The 12,305-nt window shown below is 37.3% G+C and overlaps 1 long non-coding RNA gene across 1 annotated transcript in view; it reads left to right on the forward strand.

The window, feature by feature from the left end:
* The window catches only part of LOC135433980 (uncharacterized), a 68,869-nt gene that overhangs the window by 49,044 nt on the left and 7,520 nt on the right, over positions 1-12,305 (forward strand). Inside the window, exon 2 of the long non-coding RNA XR_010437166.1 lies at positions 12,012-12,076. This is a non-coding gene — a long non-coding RNA (uncharacterized LOC135433980). The remainder of the gene's footprint in view (positions 1-12,011; positions 12,077-12,305) is intronic.

Here is a 12,305-nt window from a genome sequence, read left to right on the forward strand (position 1 = left end):
TATATATATATATATATATATAGACACACACACACACACACACGCACACACTTTTACAGCCATACAAAGTGAAGCTCGCACATTTATTTCAATATACGTTTCAAACATTATGACCAGGGGAAAATGCTCATAAAAAATTCAAAACGCCCTAAGTACCTTCAAAGTAGCACAACAACATCGACAACAACAACAACAAGTGAAGTGCACACATCGAGGATATCATGTCGAGGGTATGGAGAGGTTGTGTTGGCTATCAACTTCAGCAGCAGTTCCAGAGTCAACTCCACTTTCAGCTGGTTGTTCAAACTGACCCGAAACGCATGTTTATGCGCTTTTTACAGCTGCTCCAACGCTTATCTCCAAACTTTTCCGCACTCTTTCTCTATGTGTTTGTTTTGAAAATGTTAAATAACTTTGCGGTCATTTTACTAAATGTTGGAGCTGGCTCGTGGTTCAGGTGAGGGGCGGCAGCTCGTTAAGGGCACACAGCTAAATTTATGGGTCAGCTTAGGCGTTGCCTATCGGGTCATCAGTTAAGGGTGAAACACATCACAAAGCTGTGAAGCAGTCACAACTTTCTTCCCGTTCCTGTGCCCCTGTTCCCATTGAACTGCTTTTTTGGGTGCCTCACAAATAGCTCGCTGCCCGTTGGCCGTGTTGCCCACGCTAGCCGGACCGAAAGGTTATTTATGTCCTTTTGATGGCCTCGCTTGCAAATCCAAGCGACACTTTAAAATAGCCACCGCTAATTGGATTTAATGGGCTTAATGCCCAAATGGATAACCTAATTTAAAGCCAGTTCGGCATGTCAAAGAGGAAAATTATTCAGTTAAATCTGAAACGCTGCAAGCGTTTTACAAACAAATTTAAATTGTGCAAGCAAAATCTTTGATATCCACAATTTGCCCGGGCCAGCTTTTATTCTACAAATTAAGGCCTCATTTTCCACTGATTTCTCACACACAAATCTTCGACAATGAGTTTAAATCCGATTGGTAAACAAAAATTGTTCATACAACCGTTTTCCGCCTGTTTTTCACAGCTGGGCGTGGAATTGACAAGTGAGCTGAAACTCGTATTCACCATGTTTCTGGGAAGTTCTTTAAAATATGTTTGAGGTCGATTGGACGAAATTCAAAACATCTCCCATACCATCTCCTTTCCCACATATTCCTCCCATGAAAGGTGGCTTTTTCGACAAGTGTGAAATGCAGCTTAAAGCAATTTTCATTCAGATCTTTATAACCCGAAGCTTCGGTATCTCCATATTCCACAAAGGATGGGTGAATTTGAAAAAAAGTGTGAAACACTTACCTTACCATCTTTTTTCATCCATATATTACTTATCAAGGGTGGATTTGGCAAAAAGTGTGAAACGCTGTTCTAGTGAAAATGGGTTTCATGCAAATCGAATGGTTTTCACAGTAACGGGTGGAATGTGAATTCGCAAACGAATTGTTGCTTCAAGTCTCGAGAATTCTCAAGAGAGGTTGAAAGTCTCTTACTTAAAAATTATGATAAAAATCGATTAAAAGCTAATTATAAACTATTCCAAAAATTGATAGAGAAAAGAAAAATATCAAGAGACAACTCGTTTCCTATTAAAACAGACAGAACTGTGGCAATGGATACCATCTATCATAACGTATAATGAGAACTCACAGAGTGCGTGTGTGTTTGTGTCCGTGTGTGTGTGTGTGTGTAAACAAAGGCACAAATGAAACTGCGCACACACATTTCATATGGGGAAAAGCGCCGCCAGTAAATGAAATGGCGGCCACAGGAAACGGAAATTTCATTGCTGCAGAGTTGTTCATAAAACTCGCAGCGCTAAGAAATTGGCCATTGGCAAAGTTGGCGAGAAAAGTGCCCGAGCCCGGTTCAGGCGCCACCTGCCAAAAGATAAAACGCACTTTCCACTGCCAGGCACTCAAAAAAGAAGAAGAAGCAGATGGGGAAAAAAAAATACAGTCAGACAGACAGACAGAAAGAAAAATAACTGAAAAGCGAGAAGAAGCAGCACATGCGATGTTTTTCTTTTATTATATTTGAACTTTAACACAGCTACAATATAAATTAAAATGGCGGGCACTTCACATGCAGAGTGCGTGTGCGGGCGGAAGGGACAGGGAGAGGGGGAGGGGGAGGTGGAGGGGGGAAAGGCCGTACAATGTGAATGTTTGGCAATGTTGGCCATTGAAGTTTATGTGCTCTCTCGCTCTCTCCCTCGCTCTCACACACACTCTCCCTCTCTCTCGCTCTGTGCCTTTGAGGCTGGCTTGCACTTAGCCCTCTGGCAGCTGTCATATGAAATTTGGCGAACACACACACACACACACACACACACACAGACACAAACTACATACACATACATAGCTAGCTGGGCCTATAGATACAGCAGGCAGTTGTCGGTTGTGCGCAGGATGTTAAAACAGATTCGACTCTTAATAATTTCCGCACTCGAGTTGATCGAAATCATAAAATTTTATGAGCATGCCAAGAGCGCGTGAGTGGCAACTCTCTGTGTGTGTGTGTGTGTTGGCTGTGCCAAAATGGCTGCCAGACAGACACAAAGAGCCAGCAAAAGGCAACAATGCGACAGTCAGACAGACAGACAGTCAGACAGACAGACACATCAGGCCAGAGTCTCCCGCCTCGCGCTGCCCGACGCCCAAAATATAAAAAAAAACCTTTTTTAAAGCCACAGGGCAAGTGAGCAGAAAGTTCTTCTGATTTTTTTTTTTGTTTGTGTAATTCAAAATGAGTGATAGATGAAGAGAGACAGCCAAAGGAATAAGAGAGGAAGGGAGAGAGCGAGAGAGAGAGTGCGGCATGAATAATGGAGGTTATTTCATATCAGCCAAAAACTAAAGTTGACTTTTTTTCTGGCATTGATTGAATGCCTCGCTGTGGACAGAGGGCAAAGCCCCTCTAAAAGGTAAAGATTTGCAGTAGAAATTTAAAACTCAACTCGAAAGCAGACAAACTATTTAAAATCATAACTTATTTTGTATTCATTTTCTTATCATTATCTGCTTACTTGATCTTAAAGCTTGACTTAGAATAAATATTTTTTCTTTACTTTTCCTTTAGTGGAAATTCATTTTTATTAGCAATTTCTATTTCATTTCCATTTTGTGCTGACTTTCAATAATTTCTTTCTGCGTTTGTTGCCTTTTCATTTGACTTCTTTTTCTGTTCGTCTTCGTCTTCGTCTTCATTTTTTTTTCATTGGGTGTCCGTAAAAGTCGCTCGGTTTCATTTCATGCATTTTTGCGCTTCCATTTTTCATCATATTTTTCCTCAAACTTTGTCTACAATTTGTCATAACGTCAATTTATGCTCTGCCACTGCGCCTTCCCATGACCCACTGATATAACTCTCGTACCAGAATAATGCACTAGGGAAATTAATTTCTAGCTTTGCTGATAGCCTTATGCCTTGTTAAAGTGAGCGAGGGCCGTTTATAGGTTTAATTATAAATATAAATAGAGCCAAGCAATTGCCCTCAATATTTAATTATATTAAAAATATTTTCTTATATTTTCTATATATATTATTTTAGATTTATTTCTCCTTACCGAAAAGTAGTTTCACTTATACAACCGACACCTAGGCTACATATTGACACTTCTGATCGAAAATATCCATACTTTAAGAGCTCGTAGAAGACTCCATCTGTTATATTATATACTATTATAATACCCTTTGCAAAGGAGTACAAATTCATGACGAACAGGCTCTCAATTCTGTAATGTTAACCTGCTTTACATAAAAATTGTTGTAAAGCTATAAAGGTTAATGTTATGTTAACATTATGACAACAGAATGTATGCAGTGCTGTTAGGCAATGTTAATGACAATAATGTTAACATGCATGCTGTTAAGCTCTACTCTAAGAGGAAGAACCAGAATGTTTCTGTTACAGTTAACATAGCTGAAACAAACTGTTAAAGTCTTAACATGGCCTATGCAATCAGCTGTAATAACAGCATGTTATGTTCGTATTGGTGTTTGACTTGACTTTTAGGTGATTTATTTAAATGAAGCCTTTAATAATGACTAGGATTCAATATAACTAGCTTTAGTTTTAGTTGCCGAACAGCCCGTGTATCTGCGCAGGCTCATAATTTGCGTTAGCAGTGATTGAGAAAGAAAAAGCGCAAAAAATGTGGCGCATTAAGTGGCTAGCCAAATAGAACAATTTAATTGCTAGGCTTAGGGAAAAAGGCATTGCTCATACGCCGCGTTGCCAGCCCTGAGACAGCCACTCAATTAGCAGCGCCGGCAAAAGCCTTTGAGCTGCCAACTCTCCGCTAATTGCGAGCATGTTGCCCGTGCAACACCATTTGGCGTCCTGGGCGTCCTTCGAGTCGAAAGGCTACAAGTTTTTGCCATTTTCTTACATGTTAGCAGCATCGCGTGCCCCCAAGGCGACATGCTAGGATCTCTGCATGTTAACAGCCAGCGCAAAGCAGCTGCAAATAAATCCAGTCAAAGCAACAGACAAGCAAAGGAAAAGCGAAAAGTGAAGCGGGTAGAAGACTAAAGGAAAAGACGAACCCAGTGACGTTATGTTTATTATGCCAAGCATGCGAGTTAATTCCCGGCATTGTTGTTGTAGTCGTTTCTATTGTTGTTCCTCTTGCTATGCAGAGAGAAAAATTGTGGCCCAAAGACAAGCTGATTCGTGCTCCATTCGCTGATGAAAAATTCTCAAGATTTTCAGCCCGAATCAAGCTTAAAGTTCTCTATTTAAACGTAGCTTATGAGAAGTAAAAATTTGTTAATCAAATAGATTAAATGTGTGTACTTTTCACAGGAATTAAGAAATTAATTAGGAAAAGTTCGATTCAAGTTAGATATTACTTAAAAATAGTCTGACCAGGCTTAAAAGGGAACTGCAATGTAGAAGGGATTAAATAATTGACAGAAGACGCGCTCTTCCAATTTTTTTCTCATTCCTTTCCCTTAGACTTTACAATGTTTGTTCAAGTTTTTTTCTTGCATAAAAAGACTCATACTTGAACCAAGTAAGCTCCACCTTGCCGTAATTTCAAAACTCTTGATTTCTTTCTCTCTGTGCGCTGTTGCCTTTGACAGGCTACAGAGCAAAAGCCACGCTGCTTAAACCCCCCCCCCCCCTCCTCCTCTTTTAAGCTCACTCCCTGGATATCCTGTATATTTTTCATATCTACCGCTCATTATTTTTATTTCATTCGCGTGCATGTAACACAAAAATCCTTGATAAAAATATCCTGCAAGAGAGCTAGCAAATTCCAAACAGAATCCGCAGCCGGAGTTGAGAGCAGCAGAGTTTGCGCGAAATTTGAGTAAATAAAATTCATAGCTTAATGATTGGGTTGGAATTTGTGATAGCTAAATTGGTAACATTTGTGGCAAACGTGCTTTTCACAGTGGAATGCAGCGCGGATTTAAGTACAATGTACAGAGAGTGTAATTTTAATGGATATTTATGTACTAATTGGATTGGAATTAAGAGTTAAATGTGTGTTAATCACTTGATGCCATTTATATAAAAGTATTTATTGATATATTCAGTTTAATTTTGGAAGGTGCAGACTGTTTGGGTTTTTAGCAGGGCTGCAAGTCGGGTTTGAGCTATGCTGGTTCTAACCAGGAAAAATCAGTTTTCGCAATGAGCCGAATCTTAAAACAAGCAGTTGCTTTAACAACCAATAAACTGAACTGTGAATGTGTTGGTTCAAAAAAACACTAGATTCGTGTTCCGAAACGTTTTGGTTCATAATAAAAAAGTTCGTGGGTGAACCAGCTCCAAGGAAAATCAAATCGATTAGGAATCGAAAGAATTGGAAATACATAAAACAAAATACAAACAAGGTTGGAAAATCAAGTATACGAGCCGAACTGGAAGTGCGGAAATATATTTGAGCCGTGAACCGAACTAGTCAGTATATTTTAATAGGCTTGCAGCCCTGGTTTTAAGATATTAAAATTGTAGCTGTGTTTCTTTTGGTTACCAGTTTCTGTTAGTACTTGAAGCCAACAGCAAACACAAAGGAACTCGACTTAAACCCATTTTTCCACATCTAGAAACAAAGATGTTTCACACAACCCAAGATATATTTAATGCTGCAGCTAACCAATATTTAATGGGATGTTTAGGCGCCAGTGTAGATAAGCACAATACATCAAAGTTGGGCAAACAATTTCTCGATAATAACCACAAATCACACTGGCAAAGGCGTGTAGGTTCAAATCCCGCCCCTAGACGAGCACAGACCGTGCTACTACCATATTCAGGGATTATCACATCGCTGTAAAGCACCTCGGAACATTAAATGCTAACGGACGCATCATTAACCCGAGCAACAGTTAAGGAACTCGGAAGAAGGCAGCCCAAGGAGAATCTCATTAGCCGCTGGCCAAGTCGACTTATCGACACCGTCAAGAACCAAATTCAGCTTAACTGATACATTTAATTTTATTTATAACGCACGCATGGCCTGGCCTACCAACAGAAATAGAAACAACCCGAGTCTGTGCCACAATCAAGCGTAATACGCGCATAAATATTAATGCAGTGCCTTTTGAGTGGCAACAAGGACAACGGCACGACGAGGCACCTGAGCGCAAACTTATTGGCTTATTAAAGTCTAATGTCCGTTTTTTCTACCTATATATACCCTAGACCTATTGGTATCAGGGAAAAGGTGCATATTGATTTTGTGCAAATGTTTGTCACAGGCAGAAGGAAGTATCTAAGAACTTATATGGTACATATATTTTCTAGCAGGACGACGAGCTCAGTCGATCGAGAAACTACTCTCTCTCTTAAAAACTACAAAAATTAGAGACTCCCTATACTTTGATATCTTCTCCTATCTTCATGTTATCGATAAAAATCGATCGATGAGACCTGGCTTTCAAGCATACCTCGAAGTTTATAAGGGCTAAACGCACCAAACTTTGTATATAGATACTCAAATAGTATAGAGAGTTACAAAAATTTAACTTTTCGGATAAAAGGATCACCCGAAAAGAGAGAAAACATAATTTTTAAAGTAAGAGCCTATCCCTTTCGTATACATACACTTCTGAATGCTATCACAATTTCACAAAGATCAAACTATGAACTCCCAATAATTCCAGTTTACATACTTCATAGGTTATATTTCTGTCCATTTAGAACTAGGCTACTTCAAGGCTTAGGGTATCTCTTAGTCGCGCACTCCCCACAAGAGCACACTTACAGTTTGTTTTTGACCTATAATAATGGACTCGACTTGAGTTCGACTCGTGCCGAACATCTTTTCCAATGTGCCGCGCCCACGTGCGCCTTAATTGTCAAGGTAATAGACAGTGTGGCCAGAGTTCGTTGCTGCATATGAATGGAAAAGTTTTTCCTGCTTTTGGTGGCCATTTAATATCAATGTGGATTATAACATGACGTTCCCAAATATCGAAGTTTGTTGTTTTTTTTTTTGGGTGCGGGGTTTGTGGTCAAAACTGTTTAAGCCCTGGCCAATATGGAGCATTAAGTGAGCTTTGATGAATGCTCATGAATAAGCAAGCGTGGCAACTAACAACTTCCAGCTGGCAACTTGGAACTGTTATTGTTCGTATACCCTGTACACAAATGATCGAAAAGTTTATATGTGCTCCAGATCAACAAGTGAAAGTCAGATAACCTGAGATAGTGACTATAAACTAGAGACTGTTAAAGTTCTCATGTTAAGTACTTTTATATATATCAACTATTAAATCCTAAACTTAAATAATTTCATAAAAGAATTCCAAAATAAATTCGATAGTTTAAAAATGGTAAAGTTAAATACTAAAAAAATGCATATAGTAAATTAACTTCTTTAAAAATAAGTACAGTTATGACTTGTTTTAGGATTCCAAAGAAATTGTGATCAGCCACAGCTTCAATCAGTATGGAACCACGATTTGAACCAGCGTCTGCGCTGCTGGAACTAGAAATTAGTTACTAGAACTGTCTTTAAAATGAGATATTGGTGTGCACTTTAAACCAACTTAATTTGTAGGAATCAGGGTTTGAACCATTGCATGCGCTGCTTGAACTAGAAATCAGATGAAGGAACTAACCTTAAAACAAGAGATTTTTTCTTATTTTAAGCCAACTAACTTTTTGTTCCACGGGGTCAGGGTTTGAACCAGCGTCTACGCTTCTTAAACTAGAAATCAGTTTCAAGAGGATACTCTAAAACGAGACAATGGCTTGCAGCTTAGACTAACCTCCTTTTTGGGCCATGGAATCAGGGCTTGAACCAGCGCTTCTTAAACTAGCTGAAACTCGTACTCAACAGCTCTCTTTATTTACAGGGTATTCACAAATTGACCACTCGCCACGCTCATTCTTTCTTTCTTGTGCTGCTAAAGAAATCAAGTCAATAAAGTTGGAGACCCTCCTCCCCTTGCCGGCCCCGTGGACCACATGCCGCGCACGCACTGCCCAAATAAAAAGGCCAAAGTTTTCAACTCAATTTTCTCGGGCATTTTGCTTAGTAATTTTTCCCGTTGCTTTGCATCTTTGGATCTTTTAAATATTTATGCTATTATGATGTGCCTCAATTTATGAATTTGCCAAAGTATTTAGTCAATAGCTTCAACAAAAAAAAACAAAAAAAAACCGAAGCGAAATGAACAAAAAGTTGGCAATTTTTGCCAACAGTGCTGCATATTTTATTTATTATTATATGCTTTGAACGTCGCAGCTCGCAGCTCGCAGCTCTCAAGTTTCGGCCTCTTATCGATGTAAGTCTGTTCGTATTTATGAGTGTGGGGTCTTGAATTTATGTTCAAAGTTTCTGCTTAATGTGCCCAACTGCAGGGTACTGAAATCCTAATGGAAAGTATTTTAGCCCTTGGCACTTGAATTTGTGGTAAAAAAAAAAAAACACAAAAACTTTTCCCTCAAGCAGTTGTCAAATATTAAAAAAGATTCTCAAGTGAGAAACATTTGAAGAGAAACTTATGCCAAAAAGGCTCAGCTGTCCAATCAGCGCATAAATATGTGAAGCGCATAAACTAACATATTTTGTATTATACTCTTTTCTTACCACATTACCCTTCTAGAGGGTATTATAATTTTGTCATGAATTGTGTAATAGAAGGAGTCATATCCGACCCTATAAAGTATATAAATTCTAGATCAGCATCAACAGCCGAGTTGATATCGTCATGTTCGTCTGTTCGTCTGGCTTCAATTATGGAAACCTTTGTCGTTTTTTAGTAAGTTCACAATTGGCCAATAATATGGATATGTCTGTCATTTCAATTTCGGTCGCATTAAAATATCAACTAAAATCCCAAAACAAGAGCCAGTTTGCAATTGTCAACTATAATTTGCTCGCATTCAAAAATTTCAACAATATTAACAAAAAACGCAATTAAATTAATTTTGTGATGAAATCAAACAAATTTGCAGTTAGCGAATAAATAAAAGATTTCAGGCATAGCACAAAGCCAACTTTAATTAAATAATTGATGGCTTTGATGTTGGCACAGGGCGGGCAAACAAATGCATTGCCTTTCATAAAATAAATGGAAAAGTAAATGTGCAAAATGCGCGTGCGACATCCGGACATTTTTGGAGCAATGTTTCCTTTCCCAATTGGGCTGCACAAATTCCATTAACCGAAAAACGCCGCGAGGCGACGACCGCTCGCAACTGAAATTATTTAGATGGCACACCATAGAACAAATACTTGCCGAGTGTGTGTACTTAAGTGTGTGTGTGCTTGAGTGTGTGCCTGCGTGCGTGTGTGTGTGTGAGTGTGTGTAGAGCATGGCATGTGGCGTCCCGGTGTCCTGCGGCGCATGCACTAAGGCAGAACCATTGTTCTTATGCCCCACTGCTGTAGTTTGGCAGGCATTAATATACCCTGTAATACGCAATGCAATTATATAATGAGGTAGAGCTTGTATATTTACTATAATTATTTGAAACATGTGTTATCCACATTATATTTATATTGAGACCATATCCACGCGTCAGCTCGCATTCTCCTTGTGCGGCAGATATAAATAATTACGAAAAAAAATCCATTATATATATGTATAGTAATATATGAAGTTAGACACTTGAGAATTTAACAACATATTCAATATTTTTTTAAAAGTAAAAATATAGAAAAATATAGTTGATAAAATATAGATAAATATACTTCAGTGTAGCTGAAAAAAATATATAAAAAAATAGTTAAATATATAATAGTTAAAATAAATAAGGAAAACTATACTCCAAAATAGCTTACAAAATATTGTTTAATATAATTAAAAAATTATAGATAAATATAGTTTGATTTAATAATATTAAACTATATTTTTCTATATTTTTATTTCTTACATTAAATTTTATTTATTTGTAAAACTATAGAAAAATATAAATTGTAAATTAACAGTTTTGCAGCCTAAACGCATCTTGGCTTTTACTAAATATATTTTATGAAATCAACTTTCTAAACATGGGGCCTATAACATACCTCAAATACAATAAAGCTGATTAAAAGCACGACCAAATAGACATATATATATATATAAAATTTTATATACATAACATAAAAATCTTAGATTGATCGATTTATAGTCATTTGAGTTCCTTGGAAAAGTAATATTCAAAAATCGAGCAAGAAATATCATTTTTAACTTCCTCAGAAACAGCTAGAATTGTAAATCATGTGCTTACACACTGCAAGAGTATCTCTTAGTCGATCATTGAGCTAAGCACTGTAACTTGTTTTTCTATTGCCGTTTCTCCAACTCGAGCAGCAATTTCCGCTCCAAATGCTCGCATTCGGCTCGTTGCCGAGGGAAATTATTAAAAGCGAAAACGGGCGCGCTATTATTTTTGACACTGATAAATTTACAGCACAGACCTTGGAGTTGTAACCTCCGGACAGTACGAATGTGCATCTGTGTGCCAATGGGCCTGGCCAGCGGGTAGGGGGGAGGGGAGGGGATGGCAGGGGAAGGCTGCTAACGGGGAAGTAATATAAATCGGACCCCGGGGATAAATAAGTTTGTGTTAGTTATGACAATGTGTTGAACTCGCATTGAAATGCATTCCTATGCGGTTGTCTGTGTGTGTGTGTGCTTGTCTGTGTGTGTGTGTGTGATGCATCTGGTAATGCATGTGGCTTAATTATGCAAAACTATTTTTTGGTAATGCAGCACAATTGCAGATTTTAATGTTATTTTCTGTGGGAATTAAGCATATTAGAAATAAAATAACATTATTGTGCGCCGTTATTCGATTAAATGCTTAATAAATTTCATAATTTATGGTTTTTGTGCTTGAAACAAATAAATGCCAGACAACAAAAAAAAAATTTTAGACTCGATTGAGTAGCTCTTTGGAAAATATAAAATATCTGACAGAACAAATAACAAAAAACCAATTTTAGATAAAGAATTTTTATATGAAATATGTTTAAGAACTCTTTGAATTTGTTTGTAAAATTTTAAAGTGCATATATCAGTTTAAAAAAAAACTACTAACATTAATGGAATTATTTAAGCATTTTTATACTAAATATTTTAAAGAGCTCTTTGAATATTTTTGAAAAATTCTGAAGTATATTAATTCCTGAAAAAAAAAACTATTTTCACCTTAAATAGTGCTGCACTTGCAGAGCTTTTAAAGGAAAAACATTAAACATAATATTAATTTTTTTTTAACTCTAAATGAATATAATATATATATATAAAAATAAAAAAATATATGTATATAAATTTAGAAAGGTCTGTTACAAACTAAAAGAAATACATTTCATAATAATGTGTGAAAAAGTGAAAAATAATCTTTAAGAAAATGTTTTTAAGCAGCTTTGAACGCAATTATTTCTTAATAATAATATTCCCTAAGTATATTAAAAGCTGTTGCTACCATAATATTGCACTGGCAGAGCACCTGTCAGCAAAAATAAAACAGACAAACAACTCACAATCCATTAGAGAAAATGCTTTATTAAAAATATATAATTTCCGCTTTTGCCTTGCAGTGCGTACTTTTGGCCGGCTGAAAACAAATGCGTCGCACCGAGGGCAGCTGGAGCGGAAGTGCAAGGTACGTAAATAAGTCAAAAATGCAGTTGAAATGCGCGCGGGCCATAAATAAAACGAAACAGCGAATGTCTTAAAGCCTGGCTAAGCGTTGCCCCATGGCCAAAAAGGCAAAACGAACGCCTAAAACACAAGCCAAGAAGTAAAGAAAATATTAAGTGCTAAAGTTTTGGCGCAGCCAGTCCGAAAAATAACCTAAAAAAGCGGGAAAAAAAAATGCAAAACTTGTGCAA

The sequence above is a fragment of the Drosophila montana genome, unplaced genomic scaffold (genome assembly GCF_035044405.1).
Source record: "Drosophila montana isolate Dmon_TW-CO22-7 unplaced genomic scaffold, ASM3504440v1 contig_3257_1, whole genome shotgun sequence".
In the NCBI taxonomy this organism is placed as follows: domain Eukaryota; kingdom Metazoa; phylum Arthropoda; class Insecta; order Diptera; family Drosophilidae; genus Drosophila; species Drosophila montana.